The sequence below is a fragment of the Trichosurus vulpecula genome, chromosome 2 (genome assembly GCF_011100635.1).
Source record: "Trichosurus vulpecula isolate mTriVul1 chromosome 2, mTriVul1.pri, whole genome shotgun sequence".
In the NCBI taxonomy this organism is placed as follows: Eukaryota; Metazoa; Chordata; class Mammalia; order Diprotodontia; family Phalangeridae; genus Trichosurus; species Trichosurus vulpecula.
In genome coordinates, this window is record NC_050574.1 from 43096534 (window position 1) to 43117266 (window position 20733).

Sequence of the window (20733 nt, forward strand, 5' to 3'; positions counted from 1 at the left end):
CTGATTGTTGATGGTTCCACGTCATCAAGGCCAGGGGTCTCCAGGAAACCAGCCCAAGGATCTGTCCTGGGCTCTGCGCTGTGCAGCATTTTTATCAGTGACTTGGATGAAGGCAAACATGATCTGCTCCTCAGATTTTGAGATGACACAGAGCTTTCAGAAATTGCAAAGACAGTAGATGAGGCAGAGTGAAAAAGGATGTTAAGAGCCTGCAACACTGGGTTTTTTCTAATAATCTATCATTTTACAGGGCCCCCTATGTGTCCCAGTGGATCAAGCCTTGGGCCTGAAGTCAGAGCTGGAGGCCAATTTAGCCTCAGACACTTACCAGCTGTGTGATGCTGGGCAGATCACTTCACCCCTGTTTGCCTCAGTTTCCTCCACAATAAAGTGGAGATAAGAATAGCCCCACCTGCAAGGGTTGTTGTGAGCATCAAATGCCCTAATAGCTCTGAAAGTTCTTAGCACAGTGCCTGGCACTTACTGGGCACTGTACAAATGCTCATTCTCTAACCTCTTCCCCAAGAAGGTTATCTTGCCCTTGGATACAAAAATTAATTTCCTTAAGGTGATAAGAGAAAGGCACGATTTAGAAGAATCCCCGAGAATCAGTAGAAGGGCAGAGTTGGAAGGGGCCTCAGCAGTCACTGCACAGGAAGCTCCACAATGCACTATCTGACAGGTGTTTGTCCAGGCTCGGGGACGGAACACCACAAAATCTGTAGGTAATCACTTCCTCTTTGGGCACCACTAATTTTTAGGAAGCTTTTCCTGACACGAAGCAGCTCATTGGCCACAGCTATCCAAATATCCTGGTCTCACCTTCTGGGACCACAGAGAAGAAAGCCAAGTAGTTGCCCACATGACCTAGGTCTACATCCTTCCTACCAAAAGGGCCTTCTGGAAAACAAGGGATGGGTCCCCAGCATTTAGAGAAATGACAGAGCAATTTGGCTTTTCTTTGTTCATCTGCTTTTGTGAAAGAAGCTCTTCCTTGGGGAACCTCATTCTCAGACATTTGATGTCTAAATGATGTCATTTGTGATGGTGAAGGGCATTAGCATTCAGAGTCAACAGGTTTAGTAAAATCATGAGCTCTTTCACTGACCACCCACTCTTCTCCACTTGTCCAATGAACCAAGAGCTTTTGGGACTCTGAAACTCCCTCCCCTCAGGTGAGAGATGGGCCTTAGAAGAAAAGCCTGTGATCAGAGAGGAAAACTTCCCAAGGGACCAAGTCTTCCATTGTAATCATCTCTACTCCTTGACCCCCCCAACTTTGAGACAGTCTCTTGCCTTCCCTAACACGATCCCTCTCTGGTGCTGAGACCCAACTCCAAATACCATGCTCTGTCTACCCCAGGGATTACACCATTTTTCCAAAGTCCCCCGGTCACTGAGAGGGGACAAACAATCCCAGGCCTCTCTTATGCATAAGCTGAACAACGGCTAGGGTATAATTCAGGAAACTCGTCCCTGTTCTTCTCTTCTCCTCTTACTAAAGGTCAGTATCAAGTTTTATTTTGGAATGAGAAACCTCACCACTGCAATTTATCTTATTTTTGAGTGTATGTTAACCATTTTACAATATTTCAATTGATTTCTGCTGAGAATAACCTTATCTCCGTTACATTATTCATACTTAGCATATATGTGTGTGTGCCTGTGAGTGCGTGTATGTATATATATAACATATATAGCTATATATAAGATATAACTTTCCCCCCTCTTTCTCTATAGATAGAATATGTGCTTTTCTGTCCTGAAAATTGAAGGTCAATTATAACACTTCTTAATAAGTTAAATGTAGGATTTCTCCATGTCAGTGTCTTCTGTATTCGGTCAATCTTACCTAGACTCACCATTTCCTCTGTCTGTAAAGTTTTTCTGAATGATTCCTTATACATCTTCATGGTATTTATCTCATTCTGCATTTCTGGAAGGATTATAATTTTTATATTCTTTCTTGTCATTCTACGTGGAAGTTTGGTTGGGTTGGGTTGTAGATAGCTAAGATAGTTTTCCAGACTTCAAATATTTGGATTTTGTTGTTCTTTCTCCTTCTAACTCATTCCCGCACACTTAATCAGTCAAAGGTCCAGATCGAATGGAACTAGAATGGGAAAGGTCCTTTAGTCCTTGGAGGAAGGCTTGCCAGGTACCTTGTAGAACCTATTGTTGGGGGGATATATGTTGAACTGGATGATTCTGAACCTCTCTTGTACCTATGAAGCTCTGAATTTCCCCCAAACTTTCCAATTTCCATTGAAGGCCCTGGCATTCTTCTGAGGGCAGCAATCTAAGAGACACCCACAATTTTTCTCTCTAGCTCCCTGCCTCCCTACCTCCCTACCTCCCTACCTCCCTTATCAAATCTTCTCCATTTTACCTCAGTAACATGTCATAGGGGTCTGCTTGTCTCTACTCCCTTGGAGCTAACCCTTGAATTCAGGCCTTCACAAAACCTCCCCTGAATGACTACACGTACCTGGTATTTGTTCTTTCTGACTTCATGGCCTCCCCTCTCTCCTGAGTTGACAAATTAATATTGCTAAAGCTCAGACATGGCCAGGTCATTTCCTTGCTCAGAAAACTTTACTGCTTCCCCACTACTCTTAGGAAAAAGGACTGGATCCTTCAATTGGCATATAAAGACCTTGACAAGCTGGCTCTACAATGTGCCCGGCACAGCGCCAAGTGCTTTACCATTATGATCTCATCTGATCCTCACAACAACCCTGAGGGTGTTGGTAGGTGCCCTTATTAACCCCATTTCACAGATGAGGAAACTGAGGCCTGCAGGGGTTAATGGACTTGCCCTGAGTTACACAGTTTGCCTGAGGCTGGATTTCAACTCAGGTCTTCCTGACTCCAGGCCCAGTGCTCTGACCTCTGTGCCACCTACCTGCCCTCAGCATTAATAAAGGATTATTGACTGATGGTGGATTGACTGAATCCTGCCTTAGTCATAGCCTGCCTAGGACAAATTTCCCTCCCCTGAACAACCATCCCACTTGCCTCAGTCACCTGGGGGGTCTCGTCCTTCTTTCACTTCTATTTATTCTTCTCTGCTCATCCACTGTGCTTATTGGGGACACACTACCCTGGAGGTCAGGCCTCCTCCCCAAAATGATTTTGAACATGTTCTTGATTTCATACTCTAGCAATGTCTGATTTGCCCCTCAGGAGAACAAAAGTTCCAGGAAGCCTTAGGGACTGTCTCATTTTATCGCTGTATGCCCAGCACCTAGAACTGTGCCCGGGAAGTAACTGGCCATAAGTAAAAACTTGTTGATTGGCATTGAGGTGGATTGAATTGAGTCATTTCTCTGCCACTAACTCAGGGAGCAGCTGTGGATGACTCCCTCCCCCCTTAGAGCCTAGGACTCTTCCAACAAGAGAGAATTTGAACTAGATTTTGAAGTTCCTTCCAGTTCTCAAGTCCTGTGCTCAGATTGCTGGGAGAGGTGTTCTAGGTCTTGTGTTGCATGTTCCAAGGGTCCTTCCAGCTCTGAGACTTGAGAAAGAACCAGGGATAGAGTGTTGATGCAGAGGATTAAGTCAGGACTTGGTGCCCCAATGTGATCCTGAGTTGTCCAATGGCCCCTGGTCAGATGGGAAGGATGTTACCTCTTAACAATCCCAAGGTCATTTCTATTCTAGGCCAGTCCAATGTCATCCAATTTCTAGGATAAGACTCTAAAGTAAGAGGCCTTTACTGACCGATAGGGTGAAGAGTGGGACTGAATAGTGTGACATTTAAAAACATTAGGGAGACAGAGTTTCTGGGTAATTTAATCATTTTATTAATAAGACCAGCATGTTATTAGTAAAAAGCTGGTCATTTGGCCTCTCTCTTTGACCAAAGATAATCATGGGAGTGGACTTGTAGTTTCTATACCCTTCAAAACAGTAGGTGGTCCATCAAATAGCAATAAAATCTAATTGGTTAACCTGATTAAAGATGGGCTAACTTAAGATGAATGGCTTAGTGTCTCTTGGATTCTCTTTACCAGAGACCCCATGACTTTAGGGTATCATTTCAAAGGTATACCCCATCCAAAGCTGAGCCAAGTGGGAGAGCTTCCTCCACGATAGGTCCTTGAACAAGAAAGGGAGTCTGATCTCATCAACATTAATGTCCTTAAGAACTGAACTTAAAGTCCCAAATTTAGAGGGGAGAGCTCTGAATTTCTCCCTACCCCATTATTTATTATTAATAATCAATTTTCATGTTAGAATGTCAGAGGATGACTCCTTGACATCCCAAACCTTTAGGATTGTGCCATAAGACTGGACCATGTATGGAAGGTGAGAATCAATGGAAATGTAAAGATTTTTAGTATCAATAATCTATGGCCTGTTTTTATTGCTTGTGCAGCCTCTGCATTGTCTGTGGGCTACAATGTAGGCTGCCCTGTATCAAGCATGCTTTGGTGCACCAATGGCACTTGCACAAGACATCTTTGACTCCAATCTGTAGTGACCTAGAAATGAGCTAATTCTGAGCTTCCCAGTGAAAACTTCATCAAGGTAAAACACACAAAACAGTGACTGGGGAGCAGATTCCCCAGGTCTCAACTTGGGCTTTGTGGATTCACATCTTGGGTTTGTGGGCTGGGACTTTGAAGAAGTCCCCTCAGTCTCCTCTCCCTCTGGAGGGTGGAGCACCAAACTCCTCCCACAGCCTGCCTTTGTAGAAGACAGAAAGTGGCCTTTCAGCTCACTCTACTCTGCATCTGCTGCCCTGCCTGGTTAATCCAGGAAACAGGATACATCTGATCCAGGAACCCCCTTTGACTGAGCCTACTATGGATGTGCTGGGAAACCCTGATTGAAGCCAATGGGGTTCTAGGGATGCCCTGCAACAGTGTGGGGAATCTTTAGATGAGGCTGGCACCTCCCCAAGTGGTTTGTCTGGGAAGTGACCCCTAAGGAAGATGTGAGGTTTCACAGGGAGAGATGGGGGCAGGGGTGGCAGGAACTGAGCCCATGCAGGACAGAAGAGGCCTGCCACCATCTAGTGGCAAAGGAGATCATCAGTGGGGTCCTGGAAGAATCAGGATCTCCCTTCTCCTAGCCCCCCAGTAGGAGACATACATTAGTCTTGGGCAGCAGGTGGGGGAGGGGAGGCAGTGCTCAGACACCTGGTGACCCTCATTCCTTGGGTAGCCAGGAACCCGGCTGGAGGGGACAGAGAGTGTGTAGTCCAACCTTCTCATTTCATATGAGGAAACTGAGGCCCAAGAACATGCCCAAAGTCGCCCCAGGAGAAAATAGTTTAAAGAAAGCATCCTGCTGTCTATGGAGGCCCTGGGTACTCTGTGGGCAGCTGAGAGACCAGGAATGTAGGGGCTTTAGCATGAACTGGGTGGCAGTTCCTGTGATACAGACATGCTCCCTGCATGAATGAGATCATGCCAAAGGCCAATCAGGGGAAGAGCCTGGGGCTGTTCAGAGGGAGAAGAGGAGACCCAGGGGAGACCTGAGAACTGTTTACTTGTCCTGGAGGTTGGTCCTGTAGCTGGATCTCTGAGGGCAAAACCGAAGCCTTTGAGTGCAAGGGGTAGGAGGCAGGTCTGGCTGGGTTCAAGGCTAGGAGAGCCATCACAGAAATGACTGGGCCACTTCTGGAGCTGGTGGCTGCTCCCTCCCTAGAAGCTTCCTGTGGGAGGAACAAGCCCAATGTTGGTCACACCTTGAAGAACCAGAGGCTTAAGGCCGGGGGGTTGGGTAGGTGTGGGGGGAGTGAAAGGTGACCTCAGGGTCTATTTCTGGGAAGAAGAGTGAGGAGGGGTAATTGAGGGGTACAGGATGCCATGAGCTTGTGGGTCAGAGGGCAGACACACTTACCGAGTGTAATAGAGCCAGGTGAGACCATAGGTGAGGAGAAAGCCAGCCCCCATGAGGGCTCCCCTGACCAGTATGAGCATCAGGAACCAAGAGCTGTTCTCCTGGGCAGAGAAGACTGTGGGAGAGAGAAGGGTGGGGACAGATTACAGGGGACTTGCTGCCCCCAGGCCTCAGTCCTTCTCCTCCATCCTCTCTCCCTCTCAGGACCCCAGCAACCTCCTTGAATTCCCAATGTCCAAGGCTGCCAGGCCCTTCTCTAGGGGTAGGAAACAGAGCCCAGCCCAGTGGGCACAGGGCAAGGGGGCTGGGCTATCATAACCACCTTCAACACCTCTTCCTGACTGGTTCTAGGTCTGTTGTGTGTTCAGATATGGACAGAACAAGGCAGGGAACCTGTAACTCCCCCACCATAATTAGCAGGGGCATGACCTCAAGAGAGATTCTCCAGCCCAAACACTATGGCAGCCTCCCCCCACCATCTGCCTCTCCCCAGCATTCACTCTGATGCTTCACCCATCTCAGGCTTTCTCCTCTCATCCATCCTCTGCCTCAATGCCCCCACCCAAGCACCAGGTTCCTGACCTGGGATGCTGTAGATGACCTTGGGATATTTGAGGTCCAGCCAATCTCTAAGCCTTCCCAAGCACCTGCTTCAGTCTCCACCATGGCCACTGGTACAAATTGTCCTTGTCCTCCCATTCCTTCAGGAGAAGTTTTCACATGCTTTGTGCAGACACCATCCTAACTCACCCCTGGTTCTGAGGCCTCTCAGTTACCCTCAGCCTCCTTTAGTCTGACTCTTGAGATGGTTTGAGCAAAGTATGGCCTCCATTCCTGCTACAGCTTCTTAGAGCCACAGGTGAGATTGGGTGAGAGGTGGACCCCAAAAGGGGAGGAGCAGCCCTGCCAAGGCTCGGCAGCCCTCGCCCCACAGATGCCAGCCCTCCCAGATCACCTCATTCCCCACTACACATACAGCCATCCCCTGGGCACCTGGTGGGGGTTTAATAAACGCTGGCTGACATGACTTGCCATAAGATGGGTCAGCACATACATGGAAAGCCAGCATGTGTCTGCCCCCAGAGATTCAAGTCCTGAACCCTGACAAATTCCATCTTGGATCCCCGTGTGATGAAGGAAGCAGCACTGGGGACTCATAACGACTATTTGGGGTCTTTGAAGCATGTTAGAAAGTGAGAGAGATGCCATGGGTCGGCAGGACCAAAGTCAAGCCCTGATTTTAAAGCAGGAAAAAACTGAATCACTGATGGAGGACAGGCCATGGGGAAGGACATGGCCTCTATTCACTCCAGGCCGGGGAGCTTGCCTAATTTTCCAGGCCCAACTCTGGTCTTTATCAATCCAAAATTCTCCTTTTCCACATGTATCTCATGCTTGGCTAAAGTTGAGCTAAATTGTATCTCTGGCATCCCTCCCACCAGATGTGTTAGCACTGGATCAAATCGACACAGAAGGTTTGTGAGTCAGGCCTGGTCTTGCTGAAGCACATGGACTCTTGGAAATCACAGTTTCCCTTTCTCACTGTTCACCAACCATCCCTTTAATATCCCATCCTCAGACTTTCCCAAAATTGAGGTCAAGTTCACTGGTCTGTCCTTTGTATGGTCTGTTCTCTTCCTCTTTAAAAAATAAAATCAGGACATTGATCCATCTCCTGCTCTACACAGTCCATGGTCTCTGATATGTTATGGAGAGAGGCTCAGGAATATCCATTCATTCTTTTAGAGACCAAGTTCCTCTGGGCCAGGTGTTAATTCTCATGTTGGAGGTTGTTTCCCACCGCAGGCCCGGATCCCAAATCCCCCTAGACTAGGTTAGTGGATAACTAACACTGAATACAAAGCATCTGGGGGTGTCAACACATCTTGTGGGAATTTTCAGTCTGCTGTCTCTTTGGGCAAAGGAAGGCGAGATGAAGGCTGGTGTGTTTCATTGTTGAGTCTCTTGGCTCAGACTCCTGTCTCCTGGACCAGACTCATCCCAGGACATCTCCCTGGCCTCTCAGGGCAGCCCCTCATACTCCTCAGCCTCTATTCCTTCCCCTGGCCTCCACTTTTCCCTGAATCAGCCCCCTCACAGCTCTGCCTTCCTCCAAGTGCCCCAGTCCTCTTATCTGGCATCAGCCAGACACTGAGACAGTCTTCCCTGTGGTGGATCCTCACCTCACAATGGGGACTGAGGTTGTGGATGTGCTGCACCTTCACACTCAGGCTGCTGGTGACCCAGGGCCCAGATCTGTTTGATATCACCTGGAAGGTGTCACTGCTACTGAGCTCCATGGGCTTTCTACCTACCCACCAGCTCAAGGAGGGGGCTGGCTCTTGGACAGAATAGGTGCAGAATAATCCATCCTTGATCCAGGAGCAAGAACGGCTGAGCACCCTTGGGGGTCTGTGGGAAGATACAAGAGAGCCCTTCCTCATAGTGGGTGACACTTTCCTTTTTGCAACAGGACCCAAGCACCCCATGGTGCCCAGCCCCCTCATACTCACACTGCACAGAGATGTTCAGGGATGACTGCTTGGAGCCCAGAGGATACTGAACAAGGCAGGTGTAATTTCCTCCATCTTCTGGCTCTAGGTGGGGCAGATCCAGGTGCAGTTCTCCTGGACTGTAGAAAACCAAGTCAGCTTCCCCAATAGGGAAACCTTGATGGGTCCAGTGGACAGAACCATGCCCTGGGGACTGGCCCCCAAGGTGGGACTTGTCCCTCTGAGCCTTACCCTGGTGTAGTGGAGAGGTCACTGCATTTAGACTCTACATTTAGAGTTCACACGTCTCTGGGGCTGGGCACCTGTGTGCGCCAGGTCAGGGCCTCCTCACAGCTCTGAGCCTCAGCTTTCTCATCTGGAAAATGGGGGTAAAACTCTCCCACTCTTTATTTCCTACAAGGGTGGGAGGAAAATGGTTTCTAACCCTTAAAGTCATGAGTAAACGTGAGCTGAAGTCATTCGAAGGGGAGGGGCAGCCCAGGACTAAGAGAACCTGGGCCTGGACAGTGAGATTCCCTGGCTCTCCTGTCTCCCTCATCTCCCTGACATCCATGCCTACCCTCAGGGTGGAAGCTGAACCACCCAAGTCCCCTCCCTGCCCTCACCCTGAGGCTCTGCTGATACCTGTGTCCTGTTGTCCTGGGCGATGGTGATTGACAAATTCTGCACAGCGTCTGCAACAGAAGTACCAGGCTGGTTGGGGGCTGGGACTCTCTGCCCAGTCCAGCATCAGGAAGGGAAGAGATCAAATTCCAGAATCACAGAACATCAGAGTGGAAGAGAGCTCAGAAGTCATCTAGGCTCATCCCAACTTGCCTGACATTTGGCACATGAAACCATGAAGACTACAAGAGAGAAAAAATAGGAAATCCTAGCCTGTGTCTCTGCTGGGAGGCAGCTTTCCCTGCCCTGGGCTTGGAAAATGCATCTGATTTCCCAGGGCTGGGCCCGGACCCTTGTCTCTTAATGCATCCCTCCCTTACCCCCTTCACTTGGGGGAGGCAGGACCCCTGCCCCCAGCACTCACAGGACACGTTGAGTTGGATGGTTCTCTCTTTGCTCAAATGGCCTCTAGGAAGGGTCACCTGACAGGTGAGGTTGATGCCGTGATGCTGTTGCCCAGGGATGAAGGAGATCTCTGAGGAGTGTGATGCCTCAGAGCTTTGTGGCTTGGAGGAGAGGGCAGCCCCCACCCAGGAGAATTTGAAGGGCCCGTTTTCCCCACAGGCCCAAGGAAATGTACAGCTCAGAGTCATTGGGTTCCCTGACTCTAGCATCTCTGGAATAGAGATATCTGGTTTTTGGATCAAGTCTGGAGAGGAGAGAGACAGTGAGCCATGACCTGGGGAGGGGAATTAGGCCTCAAGTATCCTTCCAGATGCTGGTCCCTATCCCACCCCTAAAGGCCCTACTGTGTTCCCCTCATAGCATGACCTCATTCAGGTCCCGGATCCTTACCAGTCTTCTGGGCATCCCCTGTCATCCTTAGGACCGAAGTCACTCATACATTATGGGTCAAGAAGAAGTTGCATTAAAGGCAATAGAGAATAATCCCTTCATTATGCATGAGGGAGAAGTGAGAAAGAAGGGAAAATTATAAGGCAAAATGCCCCAAAGAGAATCAGTCAGAAATCTGGGATTTGAGTCTCCTTCCTTTGACAGCAGCTCCAGAGTTCTTTCCAGCATGATCATGGCCCCTCTCAGCCTTGCCTGGGGTCCTGGTTCCTCCAAAGAGGACCCTACCACATTCCCTCCCCTTTGCAGCTCTGGAGCTTTAGGCACGTTCTCATGCCCTTCCCTGGGTCTGTCCTCTCCCTGAGTGGCCTCCACACATGTCCCCCATGGGAAGGTTCAGGGTCTCCCAGGCCAGCCCCTTCCCCAGACCTCCCTGCCTCATACACCGAGAACCTCTCAGGGGAGGAGCACCCTACCTATCACATTCACATAAAGTAGCATATTGTGGAAACTGTATCTATCAGATTCATAGCCAAGGCCGAAGAAATATTTCCCCCTGTCTGAGAACTGGGCATTTGTGATGCTCAGAGAGCAATTGTTCATTCTGGGATCCCCAAGAAGATGGAATCTCCCCTGGGCTCGCTTCTCCACCCTCTGAGATGGCTCATTGATGGCCACAGGACTGTCATAAAAAACATTAGTCCCTTCTTTGAACCAGTAGCCATAAATTGGGTTGTAGTTACCGAATGAGGGATAGTAGAAGGTGCAAGGCACGTGGGCACACATCCTCTCCTGCACAGTCACTGATGGCTGCACCTCCAGTCTCTGGGACAGTCACCCTGAGGGCAGACAGAGGTCTGGTCAGCATCCCCTCAGCCCAGCCTCCCTCTGCCCCAGCCCCACTCATACTCCCAGAGCAGGGGCAGCAGCAGTAGCAGCAGCAGTATCTATGAGACAAGAGAGAGCCAGGTTCTGCTGGGCCTCTGTGTCACTCCCTGAACACCATGGCACCCTCTGGCCATCTGTGTCAGGCTCAGGGCAAAGAGGAAGATGAACCAGGAAACCAGGAAGCCCTTGTGTGAAGAGAAGCGCAGGCCTGTCCTCAGAAGAGGAACCCCTGTCCTCTTCCCCCATGGGCTCCTGTCCTCAGCTGAGCTCAGTGGGGGGGGGGGGCAGCTCCTGTCCTGGGCCAGCTTCAGGGACAGTCAGGACTCAGGTAGGGGGAAGGACAGATGTGCTTCACAGGCTGGGGCTGGGGCTGTTGTATGGAGCAGCGTGTCTATGTGGCTGATGGGGGGCAGTGACCAGTGTCTGGGCCAGAGCAGATGCTAACCATCCAACCCTGCTGCACCTGTCATGGGCAAACTGACCTGAGATCAGGAACAGATGAGCTGAAATCCAGGCGGAGACATTTCCTGTAAGCCTTTCTCCTGTCTGAGCCTCAGTTCAACCATCTGTAAAGTAGGGATAATAACAGCACCTCTCTCTCAGCCTTATTAAGAGGATCAAATGTGATATTTGCCAAGTGTTCTGAAGACCTTGAATCACTACCCAAATGCTGGTCATGATTACTGTTACTTTACTCTCCCCTAAGATCTCTTTAATCTAACTACACTGGCCAGCTGGCCACTTGTTACACAGGGCATCCCATCTCCCACCTCTAGGCATTTGCCCTGGCTGTGCCCCATGCCTGCAAGGCTTTCCCCCACCCCTTACCTTTTTCCTAGCTTGAACTGAACCTCAGCTCCAATGCCACCTCCTGCTTCCCCTTTCCATTTTTTCTTCTACTGTTCTCCTTTCTTCTAAGTGCCTGGCTACTGACACGGTGTTGTTCCAATAGAATGAATATTCCTGGATTCAAAGGATTCAGAGAAGAGACAGACAGGATCCCATGTAACAGATTGGCCTGGCAAAGAGGAAGGAAGGAGGACATTTAAGAATAAGATTCTGAAGATACCAACGGAGGGAAAATGGGATTTATCTGAAAGACAAATGTACATGCAAATGAAGATCGGCAAATAAATACAAGAAATGTACAGAAGACATAAGCAAGGCTGGGGAAGAGAATGGATGAGTGTGCACCATACTATAGAAATAGTTAGTACTGCTCATGCTCAGAGTGAGTAGAAAGTGGGGGGGTGGTCTTCTAGGTCTGATGATCCATGTTCTAAGCATGCTTCCAGCTCTGAGGCTGGAGGAAGAGCCAGGGACTGAGTCCTGAGGCAGACACTTCAGGACTTCACCCTCCTCTGTGACCGTGAGCTTATGGACTTTTTATTCTTTTTCAGTTTTTGCGTTGTTTTGGGGGTGAAATGATGGCTGTCCCTATATCACGTATGCTTTATCACCTTTGGTGCTTGCACAGGGATCATTGTTCATCTTTTATTCATATCTGCAGTGACCCGGTGTATCAGTAAGGCAATATTAACAATGTAGATGGTAATTGTCAAAAGTGCCTGTGTGGGTCTGTATCACAAAGTATACGAGATTCCCTACATAGAAGGTAGAAGAAGTAAGCCATTTATTCAGACACCAGAGAACCAGATCCCACGAGCCATTTACCCAATCTATCAGCAGTAAAACATTCCATACATACTATCACAACATGGAGCCTCACCATCCCAAAACCCCTCTGACCCCCTGCTGGGATCTTCCCCAAAACAAACTCAGAGTACAGCTAAGCCAGTCTCTTCAGCTCTAACTATCATGATGGCGGCCATTAGCAACCATTGGCAATCATAACGGCTTTCTCTCTCTCTCTCTCTCTCTCTCTCTCTCTCTCTCTCTCAGCATTTCCTGTGACATAACTTCCTTTTCCTGTCAGAAAGCTCTTCCCACCACATGTGACTCAGGCGTCCCGTAAGCAGGTCACATGGCCTATTAATGGGTAGGAAAGGTCTTCAAATCTAAATTGCTAATGCACCCGAAAATGAGCTAACTCTGAGATCCCTAGTGAAAATTTCATGGAGATAAAATATGCAAAACAGTGACTAGGGTGCAGATTCCCCAGGCCTGAACTGTTCCAGGATTCCCTAGGAGGTGGAATCGGCCCTGGGCATCTGCTTCCACCTCCCCATTCGGGTCATTTATGGCCACAAGCTTGCCATATTGTTTGTACATCCCTTTCTTAAATCAGTAGCCATGCCCTGGGGTGACCTTGGGTACATGTTCCAGATAGGAGGAGATGTTGCAGGGTGCCTGAGCACACATCCCTTCCAGCACGGTCACTTCAGGCTGCCTCTGCACCTCATATCTTGCAAACTGGCACGGAGACCCTAGAGACAGAAGGATCCTGGATTGCTATCTCCAACCTCTCCTCCTCCTCTGTGATCCAGCCCCACTCACCCTCCTAGATTAAGGCTAGCAGTAGCAGTATCCCCTGAACAGGAGAGAGCCAGGACTCAGATGTGTCCACCTGGCCCGTGGCTTCTTCTGTCCGGTTCTCCCTGGTATCAGAGCAAAGGGGAAGCTGAAACCGGAAGCTGATGTGTGGAAACAGGGAGATTACTATTTTCATAAGAGGGACAACCAATTTGCTCCAGCGCAGACTGACCTGGATTCAGTGAGAAGGGGTCTCCTGTCTTGGGCCAGCTCAGAGAACATTCAAAATTCACCCATGGGGAAGACAGATATACTACAAAGGCTGAGGTTGTGAGTGTTTTGTGGAATAGCATGTTTATATAACAGATGGGGTGTAGTGGCCAGTGCCTTCAAGTTCTGAAGACACAAAGAGAAACAATTCCCATGAGGAGGGAAGAAGGGATGTTTCATGTAAAGAAACCAAGGAACTCACAAGCCAGCTTAGGTTTGAAAGAGACATGCATGGAAAATGGAAGCAAGGTCTCTCTCTCTCACTCTCTCTCTCTCTCTCTCTCTCTCTCTCTCTCTCTCTCTCTCTCTCTCTCTCTCCCCCACTCCCTCTCTCCCACCTCCCCTCCCTCCCTCCCCTCTCTTTCCCTCTCTCTTTCTCTCTCTCTCCACCCTTCTCTTTACTTCCCCTCTCCCCTACTCCTTTGCCTCTTTGTCTCTCTTTTTTCTTCTCCCTCTCGTTCCTTCTTCCCCTCCTTCTTTTCCTCTTCCTCCCTTCCCAGAGCAAATGATGCCAAAATAGAGACAGCCAAGGAGGCCATGGAACCTACTGAGGCACACATCACAGACCCGTGCCTGGACCTGTTGGCCAAAATGGCCACTTACCTGCTAAGTGAGGTGACACCCCAATAAAGACTACAAACTTCTGGATGCTAATCAGCCTGAAGTATCTTAAAATGAATGTATCTGTAAATATTAGCAGAGACCTGGAACATTTAAAACAGAAAGATGCAGCCCGTTAGCCTCAGCAGAATCACATCACTTTAATGGAGGAAGAAGTAGCAGCCCCTGAGTAGGCTACCTACAAATCAGATGCATGTTAGAAGAGACTAGAAAGTCAATGAAAGAATAGATTCTTTAGCACCAAGACTTTCTTCACCTACAAGGATGTTTCATGAAATCTGAAATAGGTTGGATGAAACTTATCAAGCAGCTTTGCTTGGATTTCATAAAAATGAGCAATGCAGCTGACCCAAGAAGGATCCCAGCCCAGAGGTTCAGTTGGATATTATGACAGTGGCTGTCCTTGGGTGGTTTTCTAAAATTGCATTCCTCTGAACTTTACATAAATTCCCTGACTCTTGGATGTTGGATTGGAACCAAGCAGGGGATATCTGTGCATGCTCTGTATAACCCACAAGATGGGGTGAATATGAGCATTCAGGACATCTCCCTCACTGCCCTGTTCCTTCATTAGTTAATTGGGAGCCAATGTCCAAGGCAATTAAGTAGAGAGAGCCTTGCTGGCCTTTGTGGAAGGAAGGAAGGAAGGAAATGAACAAATGAATGGATGGATGGATGGATGGATGGGTGGGTGGGTGGATGGATGGATAGATAAATAAATAAACATTTACTAAGTGCCTACTATGTGCCAAGACAGCTAGGTGGCACAGTAGATAGAGCAATGGGCTTGGAATCAAGAAGACTCATCTTCCTGAGTTCAAATCTAGCCTCAGACACTTCCTAGCTGTGTGACCCTGGGCAAGTCACTTAACCCTGTTTGCCTTACTCCCTCATCTGTAAAATGATCTGGAGAAGAAAAGGGCAAACCTCTGATATCTCTGCCAAGAAAACCCCAAAATGAGGTCATGAAGAGTCAGACACAACTAAATAACAGCTCTGTGACAAGTATTGTGCTAAGCTTTACAAATATTGACTCATTCAGTTCTCAGAAAAAACCCTGGGAGGTAGGTGTTGTTGTTACCTCCATTTTACAGGTAAGGAAACTGAGGCAAACGGTATTGAAGTGACTTGCCCAGGGTCTCACAGCTAGAAAGTGTCTGAGGACAGATTTGAACTCAAGTCCTCCTGACTCCAGGCCCAGCTCTCTATCCACTGCACCACGTCTGCACCTCTTTATAAGCTGCACTTCTATGTCCCAGATGAACCAATTGGTCCAGTGCTAAAAGAACTAGTGGATGTGCTGGTTGAACTGTGTAACAAGACCCTCTGAATCTGCACCCTCAGAAAGGTCGTCAGCTCAGTTTCAGGCCTCCCTCCCTGGTGCCAAGTTACCTTGATTGGGGAGTGAGGGCAGATTTACCCAGCTGTCTTCCAGACCATGGACCACAGCTCATGCAACTGCTAACACAGCCAGTGCCATCTTGCCATCTTCTCTTTCACTGCATTGGTAACCTTTGACCCCTTTTCTTCATCTTGCTCTGGATATCAAATAAATACTGTGGTTATTTCCGCAAAGAGGGTATTAACCTGTCTGATGGCTCCACTCACCATCCCTTGTGACTCCCTGGATGGAAGCACCCTTTATCTATCACTGCACCCAATATGTATTGTCTACCCTATTAGAATATAAGTTCCTTGAAGACAGAAGCTGTATCACTTCTGTATTTCCATGTCCAGTGCTTGATACCATGCATGGCTCATGGTGAGTGCTTGGTGCAGTCACCATGAAGAAGGTGAGTAGTACATTGAAGAAAGGCTAATATCCTTTTAAAAAATGGAAAAAGAAAAAAAAAGAAGATAATGGACTTCGTAGGCTATTGACCAACTAACGCTCAACTTTGCTTTCCGGCAATATTCTAGAATGTGGGATTAAAGAAGTTGTATTGGGATCTGGGACATATGCACAGACCCTCTCAGCTTGCTCAAATTGCTGCAGGCTTCTCATGTGGGAGATCTAGGCAGATGGCTTCCAGGAGCATTATGGGGCAGTGGGCTTTGGACAGACTTTGGAACATGAATGGACGCTCCAAACTAGTTTTAGTCACTTTGGTTGAGAGGTGCCTTTGTTGATGGACAACAGAGCCAGATCATTGGGGTCTCTTGAAAAGACTCGAAACAGCTTTGGGCACCCCTTTGCTTCATATCCTAGGGAGCTGAAGGTATCTGATGATTGACCACATGGAGGCAAGCAAGTAGAACCAGGAGAACATTGTGTACAGTAACAGTAATATTAGCTACTCTGATTGGTACAATGATCCACCACAACTCCCATGTTTGCCCCCATATGGAGCACTGATGGACAAATTGAAGTATATTTTTCTCTTTATTTTTCTTGCCCTTTTTGGGGCGGAAGGGGGCAACCTGGCTAATATGAGACTATTTTGCGTGACTTCATAGGTATAAGGGGTATCATAAGTCTTGCCTTGTCAATGGAGTGAAGGCAGAGAGAGAATTTGGAACTGAAAAGAAAACATTTTTAAAAAGAAAGACCATGTGAGTAAGGGGGGTGGTTTTAGGGCCTTCTTACCTTCTGAAGCTGTGTAGTCCACAAGAAAAGGGTCTTAGTCATTGGTCTTTTTCATTTGTCCTTTTCTATTCTAGGTTCAGAGGGTGGAGTGTAGGACCAAGAGAGAATGAGACACAAGAATATGGGAGTAGGAATCCAGGCCAGGTTGCAGTCAGCACAGCCCTGAGGAGAAAGGGACAACTTTCAGAACCACCCTCTGAACCAATGCCAACAAAAGTTGGACTGAGGATGCATCCAGCAGGAATGCTGACCTTAGGACATGAATTCGGTGGGTTCAATGCCACATAGGAACTGAGCTAAATCTGAGATTATTCTACCAGATACTGGGATGACTTAGGAGAGAAAATGCCCTGGATGTATTGGGGAAGATGTTTATGTTTGTTCTGGCTATACCTTTGAAGTAAATATGCCTTTGTCAAAGTTACTTGATGTTAAGTGATTAAATAGAACTGAGGCACTAATAACTAGTCCATAGCAATGGGGCCAACAGCTAGTAGGGGGCTTCAGCCAATGACATTGGAGGAAAACCTGTCCCTCATCCTTCATGGTGCTCTGGAACTTTGAGGAGGGCTCATGAAACAGCCTATAATTGAAAGGACGAGAGCCTACAATGTAGAGCATGAGTTTGACTTTATCAAGCACAGGTCATGACAGACTGACTTTAATTCTTCCTAAAAAAACAAAACAAAACAAAAAACAAGAACAACACAAAATAGAACTGCCTTATCACATTTTTTCAGTGTATTCTTTCAGTTTACAAGGACAGAAAAGATGATAGAATCACAAATCACCTATTAAGCACTTACTATGTGGTGCCAGGTACTATGCTAAGCAATGGGAATATAGATAAAAACAAGAAATAATAGTCCCTACCCTCAATGCGCTTATATTCTAATGGAGGAGAAGATTACACATTTGATGAGCTGGAAAACTGGGATAGAGAAGGAGAAGGGGGAAATCTGGAGAATCAGGAGTGGTGCCAGGAGAGAAGTGTGCCTGAATGGCCTGATCACCTCATGAAATAGTGGTCCAAAACAGGCACTCATCAATCAGAAGAGATGGAGGTATCTCCAAGGCTTCTGGGAAGGAGGGAAAAAAACTCAGGAGAGTTAAAAGTGGAGTTCCCTTTACACATGGATTTCTTTACTGGGTTCCTTTCGAAACCCTGACTCCAATCTGTCCTTGGCTCCCAATGTAAACACTGATATCAGCTGATCTGGGGATGCTACCAAAACATTGAAGAAAAACTAACAAGTCTTCCTCTGGCCAACTGAGGAATAAGAGAAAGAGACCTGCCTTCCTCTCCCAATTAAACAAAAAGAAAGAAAAAAACCTCACAAAAAATGGTTCCTTCATTGGCAATCTCCTTTTTGACAAGCAAGTCTCATTCTTAATTGTAAGTTGATCACTTCTCTCTCAAGAGGTAGGTAGCAGACTTCATCTTTGGATCTCTAGAATCATATTATGTCATTGCATTGATCCGAGTTCTAAAGTCTTTAGAAGTTGTTTGACTTTATAATTTTGTGGTGTAAATTGTTCTTCTGGACCTGTTTGTTTCAGTCTTCAAGAGTTCATCCAGGTCTGCCCAGTTTCTCCCAAAATGCCTAATCCATCATTTCTTATAAGGCAATAATATTCCATTACATTTTTATACCATCATTTATTTACTCATTCCCCAAATTGATGAGAATCCCTGTTGGTTTTCAGGGGGTTTTGCTACTTCAAAAAGGGCTACTATAATTGTTTTTGGTCATATGTGTCCTTTGTTTCTTTCTTATCTCTTTGGCATAGTAATAGTTTTCCTGGGTCAAAGGTAATTCACATTTTAGTGGCTTTGGGAGCGTAGATCTGAATTGCTTTCCAGAATGGCTGGATTAATTCACAGCTCCACCAAAAGAGTACTTCTGTGCCTGTTTTCTCACAGCCTCACCAGCATCTGTCCTTTTCCTTTTTTGTCATCTTTTCCAATATTATGACTACGAGATAGAACCTCAGAATTGCTCCAATGTGTATTTTTCTTATTTTTAGCCATTTAAAATATTCTACATGGTTTTTGGTAGCTTTGGTTTCTTTTTTGAAAATTACCTGTTCATATCCTTTGATATTGGGAAATGGTTCTGAGTCATAATTTAATTAAATCCCTCACATATATTTAATACAAAACCTTTATAAGAGAAACTCGCTGCAAAGATTTTTTTCTTAGTTAACCATTTCCCTTCTAATTGTAATTGCCTTTATTTTGTTTGTGCAAAAACTTTTTATAAAATTTTATATACTCAGATTCTTTCTTTTCATCTTCTATGAACCTCTCTGACACTTTGGTCATAAAAATATCCATAAACTGAAAAACATAATTTTGTCCTTGGTCCTCTAATTTGTTCATCATGTCACCATTTATGTCTAAGTCATTTATCCATTTGAAGTTTATCCTGTTATGAGATGTTGGTCTTTACCTAATTTCTGCCTGACTGCTTTCTACATTTCCCAGCAGTTTTGGTCAAATAGTAAATCTTTCCCCCAGTAACTGGGGTCTTTTGGTTTATCAAACACTAGGCTATTGTATTCATTTACCTTTTTAAATATTGTATAGCTAAGTTTTTCCACTGATTGATTTTATTTTTTTTTCTCCAGCAACAAATCATTTTGATGCCTGCTAGATTATAGCACACAATATGAGATCTGGTTCTGTTAAATCCCATTTTCCCTCATTTTTTGATAACTTTTTTTTTTACTGATTCCTATTTTTTTATTGTTGTTGGGTTTTTAAAAAACAGAAACAAATGTTAGAGTTTGTTAAAACTTATTCAGCAACTATTGTCATGTGGTTATCATTTGTGCTATTAATACAGTTTATCAGGTTTATTATTAACTTCTTCACATTGAATCAACCTCCCTATTCCTAGTATAATCTTGTCATAGCGTATGTTTTTAATAGTTTGCTACAAAATAATTTAAGACTTTGGTTTGAACCGTTTGGTTTAAACTTTGCATCAATATGCATAAAAAATATTGGTCTATAATTGTCTTCTTTGTATCTCTTTAGTTTGAGTATCAAAACTGAATAATCAGAGGACTCTATGTTCTCACCCTCATAGGGCTATCTCCTATAATTTTGTTGTTTAGTCATTTTTCAGTCAGCTCTGACTCTTTGCTGAGTCCTTGGGGGTTTTCTTGGCGAAGATACTACATCGGTTTGCCATTTCCTTCTCCAGCTCGTTTTACATATAAGGAAATTGAGGAAAATAGGGTGAAGTGACTTGCCCAGGGTCACATACCTACTAAGTGTCTGGGACTGGATCTGACCTCAGGAAGATGAGTCTTCCTGACTCCGGGCCCAACACTCTGTGCACTAAGGCGCCCCCTAGTGGCCCATTTCCTATAATACTGCCTCCTATGTTTACTACTAAGTACTTCAGTACTAGGTACTGAAACTACTTAGCAAGCTAAGTGTTAGGGAAGAGTAACAATTGTTTTCTTCATTCTGAGTAAGCCCCCCTGTTCAATTTGTAGAAACTCTCCCTTTGGCTATCAGTCTAGGCTTCCTGACCCCATCAGTCTACCAGTAACATATGATTAACCTCAACAGACTCTCTCCCTGTAAGCCCTATGCAAACCCAGGCCCCTAGGGGCTCTGTGCATTCCATGGAGGGTACCAAGAACAAAGGCATCTCTTAGGGTGTGAAGTGAATGCATAGTAAAGAGCATGGATGGAATTCGGGTGTGATTTGAGAAGGAACCCCTGGGAGAAAGTCTCTAGAGAGAAGACAATCACCAGCTAACTAGATTTACCAGATGATACATGGGAACAATTCTGAGCAGTAGCTGGCTGGGGAATCAACATAGAACTGGGATTTCCAAACTTTTGCACAATGTAAAATAGATTCATTTTTAAGTCAATCAGCTAAACTGAATGTCAATCAGTGTAAAGCCTGCCAAAATTCAGACAAAGGGAGACTAGGAGGGTTAGAGGAAGCACCTGAGAAAGCCAACAGAGGGACCTGTGCTGGGCCCCCTCCTCCTTTAGTTCAAGGGCATGGGACAGAGAAGAGAGACCTTGATGTCACAAAATCCTTCTATTCACTTCTTCTCAACTCCCTATCACTCACCACAGAT

At 46.4% G+C, this 20733-nt stretch overlaps 1 pseudogene; it reads right to left on the minus strand.

Moving 5' to 3' along the window:
• Positions 1-5582: 5582 nt before the first annotated feature.
• On the minus strand, positions 5583-15794 carry LOC118836386 (annotated as a pseudogene).
• Between the last annotated feature and the right edge of the window lie 4939 nt (positions 15795-20733).